The 17,830-nt window shown below is 36.1% G+C and overlaps 1 pseudogene; it reads left to right on the top strand.

The window, feature by feature from the left end:
• On the top strand, positions 9,776–11,068 carry LOC102170513 (annotated as a pseudogene).

Raw genomic sequence — 17,830 nt, 5'->3', positions numbered from 1 at the left:
ATCCTAGAGAATGTTCCATGTGCACTTGAGAAAAAGGTGAAATCCATTGTCTTTAGGTGAAATGCCCTGTAGATATCACTTAGGTCTAACTGGTCTATTCTATCATTTAAAGCTTGTGTTTCCTCCTAATTTTCTGTTTGGTTGATCTATCCATAGGTGGGAGTGGGGTATTAAACTCCCCAACTATTATTGTGTTAACTGTTTATTGTCCCTTTCATACTTGTTAGCATTTGCCTTGTATATTGAGTTGCTCCTATGTTGGGTGAATATATATTTAAAATTGTTATATCTTCTTGTTGAATTGATCCTTTGATCATTATGTAGTATCTATCTTTGTCTTTTATCACAGTCTTTATTTCAAAGATCTATTTTCTCTTATATGAGTACTGTTACTCCTGCTTTCTCTTGGTCCCCATTTGCATGAAATATCTTTTTCTAGCCCTTCACTTTCAGTCTGTATGTGTCCCTAGGTTTGAAGTGGGTCTGGTCAGAATGGCTGCCATCAAAAACTCTACAAACAATAAATGCTGGAAAGGGAGTGGAGAAAAGGGAACCCTTTTACACTGCTGGTGGGAATACAAACTAGTACAGCCATTATATAAATCAGTGTGGAGATTCCTTAAAAAACTGGAAATAGAACTGCCATATGACCCAGTAGTCCCACTGCTGGGCATACATACCAAGAAAACCAGAATTGAAAGAGGCACATGTACCCCAATGTTCATTGCAGCACTGTTTACAATAGCTAGGACATGGAAGTAACCTAGATGTCCATCAGCAGATGAATGGATAAGGAAGTTTGGTACATATACACACAACTGAATAATATTACTCAGCCATTAAAAAGAATACATCTGAGTCATTTCTAATGAGGTGGATGAAACTGGAGCCTATTATACAGAGTGAAGTAAGTTAGAAAGAGAAACATCAATACAGGATATTAACAGATATACATGGAATTTAGAAAGATGGTAATAACCAACCTATATGCAAGACAGCAAAAGAGACACAGATGTAAATAACAGACTTTGGGACTATGTGGGAGAGGGTGAGGGTGGGACGATTTGAGAGAATAGCATTGAAACATGTGTATTACTATATGTAAAATAGATGACCATTGCAAGTTCAATGCATGAAACAGGGAACACAAAGCTGGTGCTTTGGGACAATCCAAAGGGATGGGGTGGGGAGGAAGGTGTGTGAGGGTTTCAGGAGGGGTGACACGTGTACAATCGTGGGTGATACATGTCAATGTACGGCAAAAACTACCACAGTACTGTAAAGTAATTAGCCTCCAAATAAAATAAACAAATTAATTTTTTAAAATGTAGAATTGAAGACAATTCCTGTTCTCAACTTCTATCATGTCAATACTTCACAACTGTTAAACTAATAATTATTCAGATGATAGAGAGCAATAACAGATTGCAGTTAGAAATTATTCTTTGAGTTTTCATACAAGGCATACTTTTCTCTGCACTTCAAGTCCCAGAGGATGAGGATCAAAAGGAATTCATGTTCTTTTCATCATACTCATGCTCAGCCATGTCCAACTCTTTGCAACCCCATGGAGGATAGCCTGCCAGGCTCCTCTGTCCATGTAGTTTTCCAGGCAACAGTACTGCATCAGGTTGCCATTTCCTACTCAGGGGATCTTCCCAATCCAGGGATCAAACCCTCATTTGTTTTATCTCCTGCACTGGCAGGTGGGTTCTTTACCACTAGCACCGCCATTCTCCCCTTAGGCTCCATTCAACATTGTGCAATCTAGAGTGGATAATAGTGGACCTTCTGAAAAGCATATGTTACAGGGAGTGTAGTCTATACAAAATTATAACTAGTATCAAATATAGATTACTTAACACAGTTATCACCCAATGGCTTTCAAAACAGTAATAACAAGACAGATCATGTGATAATTCAGAACAGTCTCATCTCACTTTTTACCTGTGATCTTCTAAATTAATTTCATTTGCAAGGTATATTGCTGTTTTGGGGTATCAATACAATAGAATCATTTAATAAAGTATCGTTCATAGTAAAACAACTGTTTAAAACAAGACTAATAGCCAGGACATGGAAGCAACCTAGATGTCCATTGGCAGACGAATGGATAAGAAAGCTGTGGTACATATACACAATGGAACATTACTCAGCCATTAAAAAGAATACATTTGAATCAGTTCTAATGAGGTGGATGGAATCTGGAGCCTATTTTACAGAGTGAAGTAAGTCAGAAAGAAAAACACTAATACAGTATACTAGCACATATATGTGGAATTTAGAAAGATGGTAATGATGACCCTATATGCAAGACAAGAAAAGAGACACAGATGTATAGAACAGTCTTTTGGACACTGTGGGAGAAGGCGAGGGTGGGATAATTTGAGAGAATAGCATTGAAACATGTATATTATCATATGTGAAACAGATCGCCAGTCCAGGTTCAATGCATGAGACAGAGTGCTCAGGGCTGGTGTACTGGGATGACCCTGAGGGGTGGGATTGGGAGGCATGTGGGAGGGGGGTTCAGGATGGGGAGCACATGTACACCCATGGCTGATTCATGTCATTGTATGGCCAAAAACCACTACAATATTGTAAAGTAATTAGCCTCCAATTAAAATAAATAAATAAAAGAAAAAAGAAAAACAACCATTCTTAAGACAAAAAAAAAAAAAAAGATTAAAGGCCTCAAATGGAGTCACTTATGCAAAGACCCAGCCACCAAACTGAGACCTGACTTAAAAGAGTTTCATCTGTCTCCAAAACAGAATCTTGAATCAGTCAATCAGGAATCACCATATCAGCACCAGTTAGGTATTCTGATAGCCTCCTGACTTTCCCTAAAGGAAAGTTATCTTGAAATAACAACCCTTCTTTTTTGTCAAACAACTTCTTTATTTCTACTCCTTTCTGACTATAGAAGTCTTTATATACAGCCCCTCAGAACTACTTTACCTGATAGACTGGATGATGCCCAACTCATGAATCATTGAATAACCCAATAACATCTTTAAAACTTACTCAGTTGAATTTTTATTTTTAATACACCAAAACATGAAAAATGGAAAAGTTATTTATCAGAAATATATTTTATTATTTCTGTATAAGCATATTTGTTTTGTTAGAGTCATATTCAAAGGCTATGAAGATAACCCAAAATGGAAAAAGCTAACACTTAGATTCTATATTTTATTTAATAAAAAAACTTCCTAAAATATATAATTTAACAATATTTAATTTTTTAATTTAAAAAATTTAAACTGAACTGAAAAATTTTTTGCTTGCCTATACTTCTAGACCTATATGTATATATGTCTAGGCTTTTGTGATATTTCATGTTCTAAGAGATGTTGTCAATAATACTTAAGTATGTATTACAAAAATCCATGTTGATGAAATAAATAATCCTATTTTACAGACATTATGCAAATTTGTTGCTTCACTTCCATGCTTTCAGTCTATCTTTTTTTTTTCCAGGACCAGTTCAAAATTTTACTTTACAAGACTATGTGAAATTATTATTTTAATTTTTGAAATATTCTGAGACTGAGATTCCTTCAGAGCAGCAAATAAATCATAAAGATAGCAAAGGAGACTACTGCCTCTTACCTAGGTCAAATCACTAAAATGATCACAGCCAGAGATAAATTCTGCCATTTTCTAGTTTGGAATCTAATTTATTTATTATATTTTTCAATATAGCAATGACCCCCAGTCATAAATAATAGATAGGAAAACACAAATTCAAAAAGCAATCTCCCTTTACTTGAGGAATGATGATCTTTTCCTCAAAAAGCTCCCAGGCTATAAGATTCAGAAAGATCACAATCCTTTACAAAAGTAAAGAAACTTTTTAGTCATTTTTCCATATTCTATCCACTGCTCAAGCTTCTCCCAAATAACTTTCCCATATACTGAGGGTGCAGTCTTTAATCCCTCTTGTTTGTTTTAAAATTCTAAGTTCCAGCTGGAGACCTCTTGTAAGTTTAAGCCTTATCTACTGGCTCTTCAAGTAGCTTCTGGGTACCAGCAAATTACTCCCAGGGTATATGAAACTTTAAAGGACTGCTTCTTACATGGGTTTGCAGATTCAACTTAGATATTGGTCTCTGTGTTTCTTACTGAATTTCTTGAGAAGACAAATAAAACTTTATTTATTCATCCTTTATCTCTGTTTGCAAAGTTAAATTTTCAAAATACCTAATCTGCCATATTGCTTGACATATCCTATTTTTATTCTCCAACTGCTTTGGGCAAAGCCCAAGGAAGATCTCCCGACACCACAGTGAATGACTGGCCTCTATCAAATTTCACAATAATAACAACAACTGAAGCAGTAGCCAATCCACCATTTTTGTTATTTGGCTCCCTCATTCACTCTAGCTTTTAAAGATACTTCTGTACTATACTTTTATCAATAACATTTCACAAAGTATGAGACACCAAGTAATGCTCTGTAAATGTATCCATGTCCTGACAATGATATATCAAGCATACTTTAAAATGTCTGATTAAAACAAAATCTTCCTTGTATTCTTATTGTTATAAAATACATGACAGTGACTAGTATCAGATATAGTCCATGATTAAGAAAGAGAAATGGTGGCGTGGTTGGGTATATCTAAAGTTAAAATATATAAACTAGGAATTTCAAAGTTGAGAAAATCTGAACACTAATTAAAATTGCTCTCACTATTTACAGTGCAGACTTATATACACAGACACACACACACTCTCCATACTACTGTTCATATATCCTGTTTAAATGTACAAAACTGTTATTTTCTCACTCTCAATTTCTTTCCTTTACTACACCAAAAGATCAGTTTATTTCTCCCACTGCAGGTCTTTTTATATGGTGTCCCTCTGCCTAAAATTAATTTCCTATTCACCTGAATCCCCTCATTTCTTACATAACTATTTGCCTCCATTTTTCATGCTTTAAATTAAATATTACCTCCTCGGAAAAGTCTTACTTGGCTACCAATATAGACACTTGCCTTTATTATCCACAATTTCTTCATACTACTGTTTTCTTCATAATATTTAGTAAATACAGCATCGTGTTTTTGTTGCTTCACCTCTATTTAATTGATTTACCTGTTTAACTGTTTATTTTGTGTTACTAATATCAGGTTATAAACTCTCGTCAGAGTTTGTTCACTAATAATATACTCAGCATTCAACAGGGAATCTACTCATCTAGTAGGCTCTGAATATCATTAACTGAATAAACAAAAAAGTTAATCTAACTTTATATGGTATGCTATATTATTCATCTGAGATGTGAACTAAACTCTTTCATTTATAGAATGAATAACAATATGACTCACTGTAACATCCTCCACTCAAAAAAATCCCCAGTTGTTTGTAAGAACGTTTTACCATCTACTTTCAGAGAATTACTCACCACTGATTATTTGGAAGCAAAATATCAAACATCTGTGTCTTGTCCTTGATCTGTTCAGTGTGGTTTCCTTGTCCTTAGTTCACTCTTTAGGCTTCATGTAGAGAACTGAGGAGAGATGAAAACAAAATACATTTCACAATGCCATAAGCAAGTTTGTAAAATCATATGTTTACATATCTACTCAATTTTATAAAAAATCAAAAAGCTTCATCTTACTGAATTTTACAAATGCAATAAGGAATTCTGTGACATTTTTACCTGATTTATTTTTTCTCAATAGATTTTCTTTGTCTTATTGGTTTTGAAAATCTGTTGTGCCTTTAGGAAAAGGGAATTTAACATTATTTTGTGAGTCATTTAGTGGATACATTTAATCAAACGGCTCATATTGTTTCTGAATCCTGATAATTTGTTACTAATATTTCCTTATTTTTTTATCTGATTGTTGAACCTACTTGGATTGATATTTGATATCCATGAATTTTTTTGTGATACTTTTAATATTCTTTTTTTTTTTTTTTGCCCTTGATTCAGGAAAATTTTCTCAATGTTAGCCTAAAAAGCTTTAAAACTTAAAATAAACAATCTTATGATGTTAGACTTACAGAGTTGCAAAATCATTACAGACGGTTCTGTTGTATCCTCTAAATTTTCTTTTGTGAATATTTATCTTACATAATATAGGATAATTATCAAAACTAAGAAATTAACTTTGGTACAGTACTATTAATGAAACTAAGAAACTAACTTTGGTGTAATACTATTAATAAAACTAGGAAAATAACTCTGGTTCAAACTGCTAAACAGTAGAATTTGTGCACAGTCCTCCCCACCCCTCAACAACCGATTAATAGACTTTCAGGACCGAGTGACTTTCACTTTCCTGTTCCAGGATCCAATCTAGAATCTCAACCTTGCATTTAGTTGTTATATCACTTACCTGTGAAAATTTGCTGGTCTGTTCATGTATTTCAAGACCTCAGAGAGTAATGGCCAGTGTATTTTTGCAATGTCCTGCATTTTAATTTGTCTCGTATTTTCTCTCTCTCTCTTTTTTTTTTTAGAAGACATTTTTTTGTTTTTTAATTGGGCAAGTGTTTTTTTTTTTTTTAATTTTAAAATCTTTAATTCTTACATGCGTTCCCAAACATGAACCCCCCTCCCACCTCCCTCCCCATAACATCTCTCTGGGTCATCCCCATGCACCAGCTCCAAGCATGCTGTATCCTGCATCAGACATAGACTGGCGATTCAACTCTTACATGATAGTATACATGTTAGAATGTCATTCTCCCAAATCATCCCACCCTCTCCCTCTCCCTCTGAGTCCAAAAGTCCATTATACACATCTGTGTCCCTTTCCCTGTCTTGCATACAGGGTCGTCATTGCCATCTTCCTAAATTTCATATATATGTGTTAGTATACTGTATTGGTGTTTTTCTTTCTGGCTTACTTCACTCTGTATAATCGGCTCCAGTTTCATCCATCTCATCAGAACTGATTCAAATGAATTCTTTTTAATGGCTGAGTAATACTCCATTGTGTATATGTACCACAGCTTTCTTATCCATTCATCTGCTGATGGACATCTAGGTTGTTTCCATGTCCTGGCTATTATAAACAGTGCTGCGATGAACATTGGTGTACACGTGTCTCTTTCAATTCTGGTTTCCTCGGTGTATATGCCCAGAAGTGGGATTGCTGGGTCATAAGGTAGTTCTATTTGCAATTTTTTAAGGAATCTCCACACTGTTCTCCATAGTGGCTGTACTAGTTTGCATTCCCACCAACAGTGTAGGAGGGTTCCCTTTTCTCCACACCCTCTCCAGCATTTATTGCTTGCAGATTTTTGGATCGCAGCCATTCTGACTGGTGTGAAGTGGTACCTCATTGTGGTTTTGATTTGCATTTCTCTAATAATGAGTGATGTTGAGCATCTTTTAGAGTATACTGAGGTGATACATTTTGGGGAAAGGGTACCATAGAAGTGATGGCTCTCATTGCACCATATTAGGGTATACATTATGATGACAAGTATTACTCATGTTACTTTACCTTGATGAAGCAAGTATCTGTGAGAATTCTACATTATAAAGCCAATATTATTCCTTTTTTAATTACTAAATAATTGGGGGGAAATAGTTTTGACAATACAAATATGACCAGTTCTCCTTAAATATTCACTGATTTTACCACCCACTGAGGATCTTACCTGTAATAATCATTACTATAGTGTTTTAATGATGATTTTCTCTATATCTCATTCCTTCTACATTTATTTTTCTATAAGGAAGAGACGTGCTTTCTCCCCATTTATTTGTTCAGTTATTTATTTATACATGTGGAACCCATGTTTACTTATTTTATTTGGAGGTTATAATTCTATTCTATCATTCATTATTTTGTTATTCAAGTTATTCCAGCAGCATTGTCCAGTGGGAGCTCTTTCAGGTTGGTTCCTGTGTTCTTTTAACAGTCTCCCTTATATTTTTCATAAAATTTACTCATCTGATATGTTAGATGCTCTAGGCTCATCTCCTGTTTTTCTTCCCACAGCCCTAAAATCAATATTTTCATGAAGGACCCCTGAGTTTTTCTATTGAAAAATATTTAGAAACCAAGATCTGGACATGAGGTGTATTTATTGTTACTGCTTCTACTTCCTCTTAGTGAAAGATCTAAGCATATGTATTTACCAATTCTTGTATACATACACATCTATAATTACGTATGCATGTTTGTTTGTAATCTGTCATCTACATGTCTGTCACTTATCATCTATATGTCCATGCTGATACTCCAATCCAGCCCCACAGGGCTTATTCTAATTTTCCCCATTTAGTTATTTATAAACTTTCCCCCACAAAAGTCAAAATCTAGCTCTCATTGTGTACAAAGAATTTACTTATTTGTTTAACTCTCTTATAACAATAAAGTAGCTTTAGATTTGTTAAGACATATCCAAAGGAGAAACACATTTACCAGAGTGTTTAGAGACATTTCTTTATACATTCACCCTTATAATATCCAATCAAAACACTACTTTCCAAAATTCTTAAAGATCAGGTTCTCTTTTCTTTCATCCCCTTCAGTATTATTTTTTTTTAAATTTCAATCATAGTTGTTATTGTTACACTCCATCTATCTCACCATCCTGGTTTTTTAATTTAAAATTATATATAAAAATCAGTCAGTCGTGTATGGTCCCACAGGTTTTGACAAATTCACAGAACAGGTAATTCATCACTACAGTTTCACAAATCCCCAAAACAGGCTCTTTATATTCAGCCTCTGCCTCTCAAAACCCAATGCATGGCACCAACTGATTCAATTGATCTAATTTTCCATCCTTACAGTATAATATTTAGAAACCAAAATCTGGACATTAGGTGTACTTATTATTGCTTCTATTGCTTCAAAAAGCATAGATTGATGGAATCGTGGAAAGTATAGTATCTAGTATCTAACTGCATTTACTTAGCCAGTTATATTAGAGATTTTGGAATCATCTATTTCCAAGGATATTCAAAAGTTTGTTCATCCATTCACTGGTTAGAAAATATTTGTTTTGTTTTCAATATTTGGTGACTGTGAATAAAGCTGTTATAAATATTCAGTGTGTGTGTGAACATACACTTTCATTTCTCTTGGAGTAATACTGTTGGTTCATATAGCCAGCAGAATTACATTTGATTTTATAAAATACTGCCAAATGCTTTCTAATGTGGCTGTATAGTTTTATATTTCTAATAGAAATATATGAAACTTCTAGTGCATTGCATTATTGATATAACTTAGTATTACCAGTACTGTTATTGTTACTTTGTTTGTTTTGGGATTTTGATAGCTGTATAATTTACCTTACTGAAGTTTCAATTTGCAACTCCCTAATGATTAATAATGTTGAGTTTCTTATAATATGCTTATTTGCCACAATTCCATCTTCTCTGGTGATAACCTCTAGTGATACCTATCTTCAGCTCTTTCTAGCATATTTTGTTGGTTTTCTTGAGTTTTGAGATTTAGACTTGTTTTTATGCTTTGAAAGCAAGTCCTGAGATGGAAATTTTATTTGTAAATATTTTCTTTGACTGTATCTCTCTCAATTCACTTAATGGTATCATTGGCAGAAAAGTGATTTTAATTTTAAAAATTTCAATTAATCTTTATAAAAAGTTCAGTTCATCTTTTATTTTCTTTAATAGATTATACTTTTGCTGTTTGATCTAATATCTCTTTGCCTAAAACATAGGTAAATTTTATCCTAAAATTTTTTTCTAAAAAGAACATTTTTGTATACATTATAGTTTAAAATTTTTCACTTAGAGCTACAAATAGTTTTGCATTATTAAAATGTCCTAAAGAAGGAGGCTGAGAGCTGTCACTGCCTGTACGGCTTCCAGATAACTCACTCCCTGCCGTGGAGGGGCTGGATGGATCTGGGATGGTATTCTCCTCACCAGCAAGATCCAGGACTACCTAGATAGGAACATGAATATTTTTCGCACGGCACCCTTGCTTGAGGTGTTGGACAGGAGAGTGGAGCCCTACACCACCACATACTCAGTCCACCAGCCAGTAGAAAACACAAATGAGACTTATTGCGTTGATAATGATTATCTCCATTACATCTGATTCAGAACCATAAAGCTGACCTGGCCCACCTACAGTGACCTGAACCATCTGGCATTGCCCAACATAAGTGGGGGCATTACCCGCCTGGCCTTCCTTGAACAACTCAATGCTCACCTACTTAAGTCAGCATGAACATGGTCCCCTTTCCCGACGTGCACTTCTTCATGCCTGTTTTGCTCTGCTAAGCAGCCAGGGCAGCCAGCAGTACCTGGCCCTGACAATGTTGGAACTCACCCAGCCGATGGCAGACACCAAGCATATGATGTCACCTGTGACCTCTGCCGTGGTTGCTATCTGACTGTGGCCATCGTTTTCAGAAACTACATGTCCATGAAGCAGGTGGACGAGCAGATGCTTAACTTTCAAAACAAGAACAGCAGCCATTTTGTCAGGCAGACGACCAATATTATGAAAACAGCTGTCTGTAACATTCTGTTCGTGGGGGCCTAAAAATGTCCGCCATCTTCATTGGCAACAGCACAACACATAATATTTCTTATAACAGTCCAGTCAGATGGTGGGAGTGTACCGCAGAGGACAAGGACGAAGCCGGCGGAGAGCAGCCAGGAGCCCTCGGTGTTGTGTCTTGCCCTTCCCTCCCCAAGGCTTGGCCTGAGGCAGCTCCTGTGACTACCTAGCGACGGAACGAAATCCGCCAGGCCTTTTCAAGCAAGTGGCTCTGAGTGGACACAGGTGAGCCCAATAAGCCCCGGGCCTTCCGAGCAGTGGATACCACAGCCCCACCTGGCCTGCGGAGGGCTAACAAGGAGGAGAGAAGTGCACTTAGGAGCAGGAAGCTGCTGACTGAAGTGCCCCTGAAGGCCCGCTGGGTGAGAAAAGGCAGCGTCTTCAGCACCAGCGTCTCCAAGCAAGATGTGGAACTGGGCCCAGAGATGACTTCCAGTGGTTCCGAGCAAGACCGCCTGTTAAGCCCTACAACTCCTCCGCCCCCAGTATCCTCCACAAAAGCGGACTCCTGCTGGTCCTGCTCAGGGCCTGCACCCAGCACCAGCTGATTTTTTTGGCGTTGAGGTTCAGAGGGTTGCAGATATGCCTTACCTTCAAGCGCTCCTTCTGGAACTTTTGTTGTTAATTTCCTCTTTCAGCCCCAGCAGCATCCAGCACAGGACCAGCATGACACCTTCTGCCTGGGATATCCAGTCAAGGCCCTGCAGTTACCAGTGAACTACCTCCAACGGGTCAAGCGGGCCTGGTCTCGGGTCTGCGGTGGGCCGCTCACTGGGGAACAACCTGGACTGCCAGAGCCGGAAAGTGGCAGGTGGAAAAAAAAAAAAAAAAAATCCGCTGTGCGCACATGCGCACCACGTCCTTCAGTCCCTGCACTCTGCACACTCGCCCTGAGGAAGCCAGCGGAGCTATGCACCTCACCGCAGACAGTGTTTACCTGAACCACAGCCTGGACGCCTCACACCTAGTGAGTTCCTCTAGACAGAGGAAGGTGTGGCCGACCACCACCTCACCCCAGGCCATCTCAATGTGTCGTGAAGGAGCTCTTCGCCAAGCTGGCCACAGAGCCCAGCAAGGAGGCATTCAGCTACCACCAAGGCATGAAAAGGCGGGTGGAGATTGGGTGTACCGGCTCTAATGTCCCAAGATACTCCTGTCTCTGAGACTCCCCCAAAACCTATCAGTTGTTGTCTGGGGCCTCCCGCTGGAGCATCTGACTATGATCAACTGTGGCATAAATAATATTTGGGGACTGGTGAGCCCAGGATGAAGCTGCAGATGCTGGTAGACAGTCGAGCCGCTTGAGCCGCTGAACCGGGAGTCAGGTATATATACTATGATTTGTTGGAGAGAGAGGATTGATGGGGTGGAAGAAAAATGGAAGAGGAAAAAGTGGAGAAGGAGAGGCATCTTGATTTCTTTATAACTTTGTTTAGAAATATTCTGTTGACTAAATTTGGGGAAATCTATATTTTAGTTCCAATTCTATTCCACCAATCTATCTTCTTTTCAATAGGAGAGAGTAAGTTGATTAGTGTAGCTTATAATAAACACTTAAATTGAAATATGTAAATCTTCCAAATTTGTTCTTCAGTTTTAAAGTCATTTTGTGTCAAGTCGTTTCATTGAATTGTTTTACAATCAGCCTTCAGATATCTACAAAAATCTTGCTGAACCTTTAATTAGAATTGCACAGAAACTTTAATTAGATTTAGAATTGCACAGAATCTTCAGATCGAGTTGGGAATAATTTTGTCTAACAATATTGAGGCTTCCAGTCTCAGAAAATGGTATTTCTCTTCAGTTACTTGTTGCTTAATCATTTTGTGCTTTATAGTTTTAAACATTCAGATTCTGAACATATTTTTGTTAGGTATTTACTTAATATTTCAATTTTATTTAGTGCTGTAGTAAACAAAATTTATTTTTTTTTAATTCCAATTGTTCATTGCTAGTGGGTAGGAATAAAATTGGTGTTTTTATGTTGACTTTATATACTGAGACTTGATAAAATTAATTCTAGAAAAATTTCTGAGTTTTTCAGATTTTCCACATAGAAAATTATTTTCATCTGTGAATAGAAAATGGTTATCTCTATTTTTCTATTAATTTATTTCACTTTATCAATATATTGGCTAACATATCCAGCACAATGTTGACTATTAGAAGAGTGATTGCTCTTCCCTAGATGCTGATTTTACCAATGAGCATACAGGCCTTCACTATTAAGTATGATGTTAGCAGTGCTTATTTTAGATACCCTTGTCAGGTAAAGGAATCTCCTTTTATTCCAAATTTACTGAGAGTTTATCATAAACTGATAAACTTGTCATTGTTTCAAATACTTTCTCTGCATGTATTCTTAGGATCTTGAGCTTGTTAAGTCTGTTAATATGAATCACGTTGATTGTTATATAGATGTCTTTTGTGGAGGACATTTGAGTTTATGCTCATGAGGATTATTTGTTTAATTTTTTCCTTGTAATATCTTTGTATAGTAGGGGTATTAGGGCAGTACAAAGCTCATAAAAATAATTGGAAAATAGTTACCCCTACCCTATTTTCTAGCAGAGAGTATAAAAAGTGAATGTTTACTAGAAATAATCAATAAATTATTTGGGATTGGGGTTTTCTTTACTCAAAGTGTTTTGAATAAGTTTCAGTTTCTTCAAAAGAAATATATCTTAAAAAGACACACAGATTATCTATTTCTTCTTGAGTGAGATTTCATGATTTGTATTTTTCAAAGAATTATGACAATGTCATGTAAAGTGTTAAATGTATGAGCATAAAATTGTTCCTAGTATACTACTTTAAACACATGTTAAATAATATCTTTTCTTCTCTTTCATTGTTTCAGTAATTTGTATCTTCTCTGGTGTTTATTTATTTTGTTTTTTGAGTTTTTTGTCAGAAATTGAAAACATTTATGAATTCTATTAAAACATTCAAAACCTAGTTTTGAAATTGCTTTTCTACTCTTTTTATGTTATTCATCATCACTGTCTTCTCTATCTCACCTTCCTTATATCTCAGTTTGGTTTAGCTCACTTCTCTTAAGTTTCTTATGGTTAAAACTAAGATAACTCATTTGGAGGTGTTTCTTCTTATCTAATACATTTAATGCTATAAGTTTTACTCTATGTACTGATATTAATGCATCTTAAATTTTTTGGTGTTACATTTTTTTTAATTCAGTTCAAAATATTTTTTCTCTTGAATGTTTTGACTATAAGTTATTTATAATTAATTTCAAAATTAAATTCAAAATATGGATTTTCCATATTTCTTGCTTTTACTGACTTTTTTTTTCTGTCCAGCTACATACTTCATTTGGTTTTCATTCTTATCAATTTGTTGAGCTGTTTTATGATACAGAATAAGATCAGTATTGAAGAATGTTTCCTATATACTTGAAAAGAAAGCTTATTCTGCTTTTGTTGAGTGAAGTTTCTCTGCAACTGTCTTATCAATTAATTATCAATAGAAAAGAGTTTTGAACTCTTTAACTATAGTTTTACCTTTTCTATTTCTTTTTTCACTTTTACCTTTTTTTTGAAGCTTCATATTTAGATACATTCAAATTTGAAATTACTATATGTTTTGGAAAATTGACCACTTCATCATTATACAGTGTCTTTCTGTACCTGTGATTTTCTTTGTGTGTGTAATTTTCTTTGAACTGAAAGCTACTTTGTCTGATATTTGTATAGTTATCATCTTTAAAGATGTTGCTTTATAAAAAAGCATTTATTTGACTACTGTTTACTTGGTACATATTTCTCTTTTCCTTTTCTAGTATATTTGAAATGGGATTCTTATGGACAGCATATTTTTGTTTCTTGGTTTTTATTCGGTCTTGCAATGATTGTCTTACTGGTTTGGGAGTTTGAAATTTGTTGCAGCTATGTTTATTCTCAGGGCACCATACTCTTTAAATTTCTGTAGTAATAACTTGTATTTAGGATTGGGTTTTGCAAAGCACTGCCTGCTTGACTCTGAGTTTTAAGTTTCCTGTTTCATCTGTGTCTCAGAGAGTCTTTTTGTATTCTTCTCTTATTCCTCTCCAACAGTTTTCACTTTACTTCTCATTCAGCACTTGGTAACTTGATGGTCGGAGGGACTGTGAAGAGTGAGCATTCTTTGTTGTTTTAATTAAACCTCCTTTTTAGGCAAGCTCCAGGTCCCTGTGTCTCAGGGGTGTTGCACTCTCTTTTTTTCTTGCCTCCCCCACGGTCATAGAGCCACTTATCCAGGAACATTTTTTACCTATTCCCTTTCTGTTACTCAGTTACAATGAGTTTTAAATCTAAGGGTGACAGTGTTTGTTGCTCTTCTCTTCACAAATTATATAGAGAAAATATAGGAGAGGTAGGGGTGAAAAGTTCTGAGTAGAATCTTCTATCCTGCCTACATACATGCAGTTTCTCTCTCCCAGGTCTGTATCATATTAGATACTTGCTTAGTGGTCTTCCTGATATTTTCTGTGAATATCTAATAGGTTTTGTTCAGAAAGAACCTACAAAAGAATGGGGATTACCCCAATTTTGTGATGCTCCAAGGACTTTACACTGCCCAACACCCTGGAGTTGACTTAAGTGGTACCTATCAGCTATTCTGGCTAAAATATTTCAGATGTCTGGTTTATATTCCTTGGGCATGTATGTGATTTCATCTCCTCTCTCCCCACAAATACTCATCTTTCCTTAGATTTGAGGCCAGTTCTTCACTCTGTGACCTCAGCTTTCCAGTGGGTTTGAAAAGAAGTCATGAATTTTAAAGTTAATCTGGGCCTTCTACATTATAAGGATGAGAGTGACACTCCTTTTAGCCTGGGCTTCCCTTGTGGCTCAGCTGGCAAAGAATCTGCCTATAATGTGGGAGACCTGGGTTTGATCCCTGGTCTCCAGATCCCCTGGAGAAGGGAAAAGCTACCAACTCCAGTATTCTGGTCTAGAGAATTCCATGAACCATACAGTCCATGGGATCAAAAACAATCAGACACTACCGAGCGACTTTGACTTTTGACTCCAGAGTGAAAGCCAAATGTTTTATTCAGTTCAGTTCAGTTCAGTCGCTCAGTCATGTCCTACTCTTTGTGACCCCATGAATTGCAACACGCCAGGCCTCCCTGTCCATCACCAACTCCCAGAGTTCACTCAGACTCACGTCCATCGAGTCCGTGATGCCATCCAGCCATCTCATCCTCTGTCGTCCCCTTCTCCTCCTGCCCCCAATCCCTCCCAGCATCAGAGTCTTTTCCAATGAGTCAACTCTTCACATGAAGTGGCTAAAGTATTGGAGTTTCAGCTTTAGCATCAGTCCTTCCAAAGAACACACAGGGCTGATCTCCTTTAGAATGGACTGGTTGGATTATCATACTTTTAATTTTCAGAAATTCTTTCTCTGATTATTTTTTTCTGCCTTTGAATAAAAACCTGCTGTTGCTTTAAGGATATACAATCTTCTCTAATCTAAGAATATTTATAAGAATTTTAAATATTATATTTCCAAAATTATTTCTTCTTCCTCTGCTGTTATCTGTTCTGTTTGTTCATTTTATACCTTCTACCTTATTGTTTTATTTTTCTCCGCTGTTCATTTTAAAATGTCCACCTCTCTTTATGAATTAAGCTTAGGATAGTTAATGAAAGTGACTAACCATCTTCTAGTATATTTCCCCAACAGTCTTCCCCTTGGAATGTAAGACTTGCATGTGTGTTTTCACGCTCAGTCACATCCAACTCTTTGTGACCCCATGGACTGCAGCCCACCAGGCTTCTCTGTCCTTGGGATTTTCCAGTCAAGAATACTAGAGTGAATTGCCAGTTCCTCCTCCAGAGCATCTTCCTGACCCAAGGATCGAATTCTCGTCTCCTGTACCTCCTGCATTGGCAGGTAGATTCTTTATTACTGAGCCACCTGGTAAGTCCATAAGACCTGCATGGAATCCCTCTACACATATTTTTGAAAAGGTTTTACTTAGGTGTGAAAATGGAATGGATGCAATAAGCTGTTACCTTCTCCATAGCCAAGTTAAGATGAGATTTATTCTGAAGCACTGATCTGTATTCTTAGAGCCCTCCTCTACTCCCTAGTGTATCTTCGCTTTTCTGAAGGAATCCCACTTTAGTTTTAATGAAAAAAAAAAAATCACAGTCCACTAGTTACAGTCCTTTGTACCTGCTAATTCTTAATATAGTTGAGTTCATTGAGCAGAATGTGTTTTATACCTATTGGAGATTTTTCTGTGGGTGAATTTTCTTTAGTTTGGTTTCTTTCTTTCCTCAATTCCATCTACCTTAAAGTATCTAGATTTTTTTTTTTTTTTTTTTGTGGTGGGGAAATGTTTTCAGCTATAGTCTGAATGTTTGTGTCTCCCAAGAATTCATATGTTGAAACTCAACCCTTAAATGATAGTATTAGGAAATGAGGTCTTTGGAAGTTATTAGGTCGTGTGGGCTGGGCCCTCACAAATGTGATTAGTGTCCTTATAAAAGATTAGTATCCTTTCAATATGTGAGATTTTAGTGAAAAGTCAGCCCTCCTAAGCATTGGACCCTCACTAGACACAACGTCTGCCAATGCCATGATCTTGTGCCATCCAGCTTTCAGAACTGTGAGGAATAGATATTTACTATTTATAAGCCACCCAGTCTATGGTATTTTTATATAGCAGCCTGAACAGAATAAGACAGAGTGGTTTTTATAATTTTCTCTGTGTTCTTCTGGATTTATTCTTCCTTTCTATGTTTTTATATATTACTGTAATTTCAGTGGAATTTTTCAGGAGGAAACAACTCTCTAAATATAATTTTTAAGACCGCCATATCGAATTTAAATTCTTATTGAACTTTTAAAGCATTTATTTCTCCTTTAAAAAGGAAACACAGTTATTTTAACAGGAAAAGTGTGACATATTGTAATACTTCAAGTTTTGGTTCCAATTTGTAAGTTAATGATATTTATATTACATTTTTTCAAGTATAAAATAAATTTGCTCAAAAATATAGGATAGTCATGAGGAAATGTTATATAGATACCATGCAGAAACTAAAATATATAGCCCCTATTTCAAACATTTTATGAGGTTTCTCTTGAAATGTACTTCTATAGAACCTTTTACTTCACCATGGGATTTTATAATCAACTTGTGTTTTCATCTTCTCTGTAAGAGTAGTTAGGCACTGAAGGGATAAATATCATCCTCTGGGTATAGTTTGAGTAAAAGAGAGTTTTAAGTAAAGCTCTTAAGAATCTGAGAGTCTAAGAAGGCCTATTACCCTAGTCAAATAAAGGCAATAAGCAGC

This window comes from Capra hircus, chromosome 7, assembly GCF_001704415.2.
Source record: "Capra hircus breed San Clemente chromosome 7, ASM170441v1, whole genome shotgun sequence".
In the NCBI taxonomy this organism is placed as follows: Eukaryota; Metazoa; Chordata; class Mammalia; order Artiodactyla; family Bovidae; genus Capra; species Capra hircus.
This window is presented reverse-complemented; position numbering and strand designations above follow the sequence as displayed.